The sequence below is a fragment of the Nothobranchius furzeri genome, chromosome 12 (assembly GCF_043380555.1).
Source record: "Nothobranchius furzeri strain GRZ-AD chromosome 12, NfurGRZ-RIMD1, whole genome shotgun sequence".
Lineage (NCBI taxonomy): Eukaryota > Metazoa > Chordata > Actinopteri > Cyprinodontiformes > Nothobranchiidae > Nothobranchius > Nothobranchius furzeri.
The window spans coordinates 51,820,642-51,829,627 of record NC_091752.1 but is presented as its reverse complement, the minus strand read 5'-3'; the positions used below and the strand labels follow the sequence as shown (position 1 = coordinate 51,829,627).

General features: G+C 37.6%; 1 long non-coding RNA gene across 1 annotated transcript; it reads right to left on the bottom strand.

Moving 5' to 3' along the window:
* Positions 1 to 280: 280 nt before the first annotated feature.
* Positions 281 to 6,238, bottom strand: LOC129166901 (uncharacterized). Its single transcript, XR_008565787.2, has 2 exons — positions 6,110 to 6,238; positions 281 to 5,905 (listed from the first exon to the last, which is right to left on the bottom strand). It is a non-coding gene; the product is annotated as an uncharacterized lncRNA (long non-coding RNA).
* Between the last annotated feature and the right edge of the window lie 2,748 nt (positions 6,239 to 8,986).

Here is an 8,986-nt window from a genome sequence, read left to right as displayed (position 1 = left end):
AATGGAACAACAGGAAAAAGAGTTCATAAAAGTTAAAGAAAGACACATAAAGGAGTTAAACAAACTCATCAACAAGAAAATGACAAAAGAAATACAGGAAAACACCACACAAAGCTCATTGGTTTGTAACCTTTCACAATACAGACTAACAGAAGCGGAAGAACGCATATTAAATAAAGGTTTCAATTTTGCAGTAACACCAAAGAAAATACCATATGATGAATTCATTGTAGCGACAGAACTAGCATGTCAACAGATCACAGATGAAGGAAAGAAAGCAGAACTTAGAAATAATGTTATTGGGATATTAAAGAACAGCCAAATTCAACACAGCAATATTACAAAAGAAGAACAATCAGCCATGACAGCTTTATCCAAAAATGAACAGATAATCATTCTACCATCAGACAAAGGAAGAACCACAGTGGTAATGGACAAAGAAAAATATAAACAACAGATGAAACAGATGCAGGAGGACAAAAATACATACAAAATACTTTAAAAGGCCCAACGTAAAACATTAAGAAAAACATGAAAAAATTACTGGAGCCACTACAAGAAAAAAGGCTAAATAACAGAAAAATGTACAAACTCTGGATTCCGACAGCAAACATAACACCAAGAATCTACGGAACTCCAAAAATACACAAACAAAACATCCACTTAGACCAATAGTAGACAGCATAGATACACCAACATACAACATGGCAAGAGAAATCAGCAAAATAATCAGCCCGTTGTTAGGTAACACAGATCAACATTGCAAAAATAGCATAGAACTGGCAAAAGAACTAAAAAAGATTACAATAGAAGATAACAACATCCTCATATCACATTATGCCACATCCCTGTTCACAAAAACACCGACCCAAAAAAAACATAGACATAGTAGTTAATAGAATCAGAGAGGACAAGAATTTACAGAAAAGAACAAACCTCACAGCAGATGACATAGCACAACTGATAGGACTGGTAGCTAACTCCACTTACTTCACATACGATGACACAAGATACAAACAACTGGAAGGCTTCACCATGGGCAACCCGTTATCAGCCACCAAGTGCGAGTTTTTCATGAAAGACCTAGAACAAAAAGCCATAACCACTGGCCCCCCCAGACTGCAAAATAAAATTATGGAAACACTATGTAGACGACATGCTGGAAATCATACTGTGGGGTTTCTCTGTTATTCTTAAAGAAGCAGTCGGAGACGGGCAGCTCAGTCAGACAGCGCGGGTCTCTTTACTCATTCATCTCACATCTCAGGACAGCCAACTACAAAAGACCTCGACCACATGTGGAGTCCCAAATTCATACCCTCTGTCCCTGGGCCACTCCCACAGTCCCTTGACAAATGTGGAGAGAGGATGGGGTGATATTTACACTTCCAAATGGTCGACGCACCCTCCAGCCCAGAGGTCAACCAGCCCTGTTATCCCGACATGATCCAAGGGCTCAAGGTCCACTGGAGCTGGCCCACACAAGCTGGACATGTTAAACCTCACGTACACAGAACACAGCTTTCTCAGTAAGCTTTTAACCTAAGGACTCATAATTCAACTCAATATATGTTGTAGATGACCTCTTGACCTTCTTGGCGACAACAGTCCTCCCTTTGGCGGACTTGTGCGCCACACACCACCATTGTAAACGAATCAGCAATGTAGGGTATATCAATAAATGAATGCTTAACTAAGTAACAGAAGAAATGAGCAGCAAATAAAGATAATCTAACAAAATAACAAAAAATGGAAACAAAAGGGTATAACATATGATCTTGAATCAAAAATGCATAAAGTACCCATACCAAAACACGAGATGATGTTCCAGAATAACACAGCAACTTCAACTTGTATATGTAATGAACAATGATTAAGTAACTGAAAAACAACCGATGAGTTTACAGCTGAGACAATGAAAAACTGTGAAACAATACATGAAACATGATTTTAGCATTAACTGAACTCATTACTTCACAAATGTATTGCATGCGCACCCCATACGGGGGCGAAAAACCCTGTCCGCTGTACTTTAACAGGGAAAATTCCCCCATGTCCTCCCCGACCCAAGGGGACGAACGCCGGAGCACAGAGCTGGCATGCGAGGACTAGCTTGAGGACATCAGGTGACAAATATCCTCATCAGTGGTCAAAAGAAAGAACACACAAAACAACAAAGGCACATGAAGATAAACAGGTGACAAATATGATGAATAATGAACAATTAGCTTTAGCGAAGACATAATGAAACAGTAATAAATCCGGTTGAAGATTTCATTCAAAAGAATAAAACGGAAAATACAAGCTCAGCATCCATGTCGTCATTGGAGGTCTTCTGCTTGAGCAGGGCTTTATGTGGACAAGTGTCCTTTATTTGTCAGCAAAGCAAAGGCATAAGTTCTTGGCTCAGTCCTCCCTTTGTCCATCTGCGTGCAGCGTGGTGGTGCCGACCTCATCCTCCCCACAGCAAGCAAAACACAACATGTCAAGAAGAAAAACTTGAATTAGCACGCCAATTGCCTATAAACCTATTACCACAAAAACTTTCTAAACTTTAGACCCATAGACAAAGCATCCATCCCCACATTCACACCCCCTTTCTATCCTACCCACTATCCTAAATTAAAGGGCTAATTTGGTAGTAAGGCATGCAATGATTTACTCAAGCATTTATGGGTTAACGGTAAGAGCAAAACTCACATGATTGTCTCGATAACCAGGAGTAATGTAAATGGCCGCTCGGTAAAACGACCAGAAATAAGTCCTTAAAACCAAATTAAAAATCATTCAGCAAATCTGACCTAAACTCAACCAGAATCACATAATCTGTTCCTTATCCTTCGAAACCACATTCAAAACCCTTCATGCAACATCCACACACCCTCAAAAACGAACACATGCTAATCCATCACAATAAGAAAACACTAGTCAAAACATGACATCCAGCACCCACCAGAAGATCTGTTGCACCTGAAACGGAGTAGTAACAGTCATGGTTACGTTATCACATTAAGTTAAAGAATTTTGACACAAACGGGAACAAAAATGATGTGAAACCTAAGATTATACGGTAAACTCACGTTGAGTCGCCTATCATCTGTAATTCTGAATCCTCTGCATACGAGGAATTAACCTGTAGCATTATGATCTATAACTTTGTCATTAACGTGCTCTAAGCACTAACCAGAAACGTGTCAGTTCTGGGCTCATTATTGGTAGTTTACCTGGAACACACACATGCTATATTCTGTTAGGATTTATCTCTTTATAATCTCAGATCTCCCTGGCCCTTCTGGCCCACCCAAAAGCTTTACGTACACCTTAAAACTACGACCCCATTTGCAGTAACCTCCCCTCGGACCATTAAAACAATACCAGTACTACTCAGGAACTAATTCAAAGTCGTAAAACTGGAACAAAAGTAAGCAAACTTCTTCTTATGTTAGTCAATCTAGTCCCAGTAAGGTGAGAAGCAACACTATCTGTTAGTCTTCGTCTCAGGTATCGACGTGAGTTCATAAGAGTCCAATCTTCATCTTTTTCCATCCTCTCCCTTGGTCACCGTGCAACACCAGGAAGACTCGCACTCCGGCCGGACCAGACGTCCCCCGAACCGATCGCCTAGGGATTAAAGGTTATGCACAAAAATGTCCTAACTCTTACTGACCCTAGCCTCTGATACCTTCAACATCAGACACATACAGTTACAAACAGCAAGCGCAATTAGAGGTACAGTGACATCACAACATGGACACACATGGACACACAAACACATATACATGCACATACACAGAGAGAGAGAGTAAGAATGTGTGTGGGAAGAAGAAATGAGTGGGATCCACTTTGCCACCAGCATCTTCACCTGTGTCACAGAGAAAAATTGCAAAGAGATTAAAACATAAAGCAAACAACAATAATTTAATGAGCCTAAATGATTTAACTAAAATATACAACCATGCATGGGTTTCAAAACAGTTCCAGTAACACTGGAGATGATGCCTTGTACAATGAATTCTTAAGATGGTCTTCACCAAATAGAGATTATAACCGAATTGTTTCAGGATCCTGAATTTGAATTTAAATTGGTTAATTTACTCAGAATAGTCCAATGGCTTTGTTGATGTTTCTCAAGGCTCGGCCACGCCCATATAAATAAATGAACAAACAAACAAAACAAACACAGTCAAACACACGGTCCATACACGTCTCTGTGCCCTCACACACCAAGCAAATGTCAGACTGAAGCGAAAGTGTGAAATTCCTCATTTAAGTAGGCATGCATGTTAGTAATTTCATCAAGAGCTTCCTTCCACTTCTTAAATATCTAGATTATTTCTGGAAAAATGCTCAAACTGCAAGAGCGGGACACGCACAACTAAACTACTTATTCTCTCAAGTCTGTGTTTCCGCTTGGTTTAAATGAACCCAACACTAAATCAGTGGAAAGAAAAGAATAAGACCTAAAGCGTGTGATCAAATTAATCCAACAAAACTTCCCATAACTACTGTTCTGAACTCATGTTGCGGTGTGATCTCTCCAATTAAAAATTAGGACAACCACTTTACTATCAATTCAACAAAATAGTTTCAGGTTTTCCAATGTCCCTTAATATTCACCCCAATTATGAACCTTCTTTCTTATTTTCTTTCCTTTTTCCTTTAAGAACCTCACTAGCACAAGAAATCCTAAGAATTAATTCACTACTTAAGGTTAATTCATAAATAACGAAACTGCAGTTACCGGGTTGTTTGTATATATTTGCTTGTCAAACCACAAATTACTTAAAGCCAAACATCCTAAAACCCTAGTATTGTCAGTAATTTCCCTTATCTACTCGTTTAGATGTGTGTTTCTGTTCTACTTCTCCATCTATAACACAAATTAGCATCATCCTTAAAGCACCTGAAATTCAGCTGCATTGCTAAATCAATAACGTGATTTGTGCTAAGAGATACTCCCCTATCCTCTTTTTACCTACTCCTTTTTCCAGTGGCACTGATTCCATGACAGATTTAGAACAGTTTAACATTTTATTACTATTACGTTTCATTTAATTAATTTTCCTTTTTCTCTCTTATTTTTATTTATTTATTTATTTGTTTGTATGTTTGTTTGTTTATTTATTTATTTATTTACCATGCCATCCTGTGATGATAAACTTAAAGACTTTTTTCCTTTAGCCAATTGTCGTCCTACCTCTTGTGATACACTGGTTCCTATAAAACATCAGACATATAAACACCTCTTTCCCTTTTACCCAACCAAACTAGGGAGACAGATTATTGTTATGTTCTCATTATCCAGCATGACTAACCATTGATGAGGCTCTTTTGTAATGTACCTGATGAATGTAAAGCGATTTTATGGGTGTTTCCAGCAGAGCTCATGGCCATGCATTAGTCCCTAAAAAAAAAAGGATTATTTCTCCCAGTTTAATTTATTTTAATAATTTTCCCTACACTCTTTTTACTGTGATATTGTTTGATATTTATTTTTTATTTTTGTTTTCCTCTCACCGACACATCCACATTTATTTTCCTCCAATTCCCATGCAGCACGAATATAACTTTGTTTACCTGCAGTGACATCTAATTTAAGTCAAACCAAAATTTCAGTTTAGCCAATTTCGGCTGTAGCCAAATCCAAATGTTCTCGCAACGTCACTCCCGCAAAAGGCCAATTAAAAATGTTATGTTAAAGATTTCACAAGATGAAAAATGTGAACATAATTTTTATCGAACGAGAGGTACAATTATTCAGTACTATGTAACATTATTTTCTACGTTAGAACTTACAGCTGATAGAAAAATTTAGGATCAGGTTTGATTAGATCTGTTGGGAAACTCAAAGGAGCTGAAACAACACTGTTGTTCTCCTGTCCGCTGCAGCTGAGTACCCTAAGACCTGTAGAAATAAGAAAAGTAATTCAGTCAACTAAGAAACCTGATGAATACCGAGAAATTGTTGTGCACTGAGTTATTTACTTTACCCCTATTTCATTTAAATTTTGTTAATCATATAAGCTATGATAGAAAGCTAGGATAGGCTATAGAGCAAACATAGAGAAACTTGACACTTGCGGTTTTCCAAATCTTAAATCATACTTACAATAAAGATTATATCGACATCCGATGGTGAGTTGGAACAGATTACTAATCCTATTTTTATTTTTTTAAGGCTAACTTTCTCAGTTAACTATGTTCTGCAGTAGTTTAGTAAATTTTTCACAGTTCTGACATTTCACCAAATCAACTGATTGTTGCCAAAAAGCCTTTCCATTACCTAACTGCAGCAAACACACTTTCACTGGTGGGACCCTTTGAGCATCTGTTTGTAAGTTCAGTATGACCCCAGTCATTGATTAAAGTTCACATGTTGGCACACGTGCTCCTCCCCTTTGTCTCCGTCTCATCTTGCAGCCGGGCAAACAAGCGCCGGTCCCACAGTGTTCATCTCGTAGTGCTGCCCCATTTCGGTGTTATAATTCAGCTTGTGGTGGGGACTTCCTGCTCCGTTTGTGTAGAGCCAGATCCGGGAGACTTTCATTTGCAGCTGGTTTCAAATGTGACGGGCCGACCCAGTAAAATTCCTGCCGCTACAGTGCACAGCAAAAGTCTTCCTTAAATATGTTTATTGGGTTGAAATGACATAACTGTCTTTTTTACAAATCAACGATGGCTTCTAATAATTAGTTGACTTTACTGACTCAAAGGTAAATCTAGACTACCTTCTATGCATAATTGTCCTTAATCATCAAATCAGTTCTACACAGGTTTTAATCATTAGGCACAATCTAACCCAAAATGCAAGATCCCTCCATTCATTTTTTATTTATCTATCTTATTTTGGGAAAATAACTACCAGTTTTTAATTCAAAACAGCCTGGTACAGGTTCTAGCCAGGTTACAGGAAATAATAGTTTATCTCTTTCTCATTATTCAGCGTCTCAAAATCCAGCCACTAATGTTAATGATTCTTAAAGTTCAAGCAAGACAATTATTGCATTTTATTTCTATAGCAAGATTTACAGCAATAGTTTTACAAAACCTATGCAAAATAGTTATAAGTGGGTGTAACTAAACAATCTGGCACAAATATTTTATTTCCTGATTGATTATTTGTTAATTTTATGGTTCGATAATAAATGATTCTAAGAATCCGAGTGCTGCGCTCTTCTGCAGCTCCCTGTGCTATTTTTAGACTGCAGAGGTCTTGTGTGCAAAGGTGGGTGGAGTCAGGCCCTCAGGTTGAACCTTCAGCCTCATTCCGCTCTCAACCGTCCAGGAGAAAAGACCCTCACACGGAGGCCACCCGTGGACTAAGAAGGTATGCCCAAAACACCAGAAGTTATCTTTTCTAAAGTCACAAATTGCTTAAACCTGCCTGTTGCACTTCACAGAAAAGCAAGCCAGCCTTGGTCTCACCATGTGTGTGTGTGTGTGCAGGCAGGAGAAAAAGAGAGATAGAGAGAGAGAGAGGCTCCAGTTTCAGAAAAGCAAACATAGATAAAAGATAGAGAGAGTCCAAAGTGCAGTTTCAGCCATCACGGCTCAAAAGCAGATAAAATACCTCCTTTGTATGACCACAACCATGCAACTTTTATATTTTAAACGATTTTCTTGTCATCGCACTAACTATAAATTATTTTTCTATTGTTTTTCAGTCGGGCAAAGCCTGGGCCACACCATGTTTTTTCCCATCAGCTGTCTCTATTAAACACTGCGTCATTCAACAGAAGATCCAGCCACAGCAGCATTCACTTCTCATGCAAAAAAAAAACAAAAAACACTCACATCCACTCACTCACAACAGCACAAACAACATTTTTCTGTTTGTCACAGTCCTCCAAACAAAAGTAAGTCAGTCCGTCACTTATTTATTCTCTTTATATATATATATATATATATATATATATATATATATATATATATATATATATATATATATATATATATATATATATATATATATAAACGTCTGTTTACCTTATTTTTTCTTAGTATCTTATTTCCAGCTGGACTATTATCATTATGTTTTCTCCTAATTTAAATTTAACCGACCCAAATTGGCACTTACTTTTCCTACTTTACACCAAATTGGCAGGAGCTCCATTAACAGCTTTTATTCATGTATTTGTTTTTTTTAAGCACAGAATTTGTATAACACTGCACTGGTAATTTTCAGAATTTAATGCTTACTATGCTTTTAAGCAGGTCCTATGCAACCACTAGAGCAAGCCAAATTGCAATATTTTGAGAGCACTCAGAAACAGTTTATATATTTATTTTCTACAGATCTGTTTCGACTTTACTGTTTAGCAGCTGTCCGACTTTCAATAAATGTATATCTATATATTTCTATATATTTCTAAAATAAAGCTGTCATTTACAACTTTCCTTGTATTTCTTGTTTTTTTCCCTTTCAATCTCCAGGCTACTTCACCCCCCAAATCTGGGTCACTCACATGCTGCCCCGCACACAAATGATTCTTACGCTTGTATATATATATATATATATATATATATATATATATATATATATATATATATATATATATATATATATAACTTTAAAAACCTTTTATTTATTAACTTTTGGTATTCTGTTCAGACTGATCAGAACAGGATTGCAGAGTTGCAACTTTTAAAGCTCTTATTTATCTTATTTATTTATTTTCTGGTACCGCATCAAGCCTTCATACTCACACGTCTTGCATTCTGCACTCAGTGCACAAACATTCACACACTTTCAATCCAGAGCCATACGCAGCCTCTTGATGCGCCTCATACACCCAGAACTACAGAACTACAGAACTACAGAACTACAGAACTACAGAATCCCGAGCTCCCGGAAACTGTTTCTACAGCCATTTTGCTGCAAAGTACAACGTACAGGTCGTCCCGAGCTCACGGACCCTGTTTTTTTACATGCTTTGCCAAAAAACTCTTAAATTTACCAATCCCCGGGGATAGCCGAACTACAGCA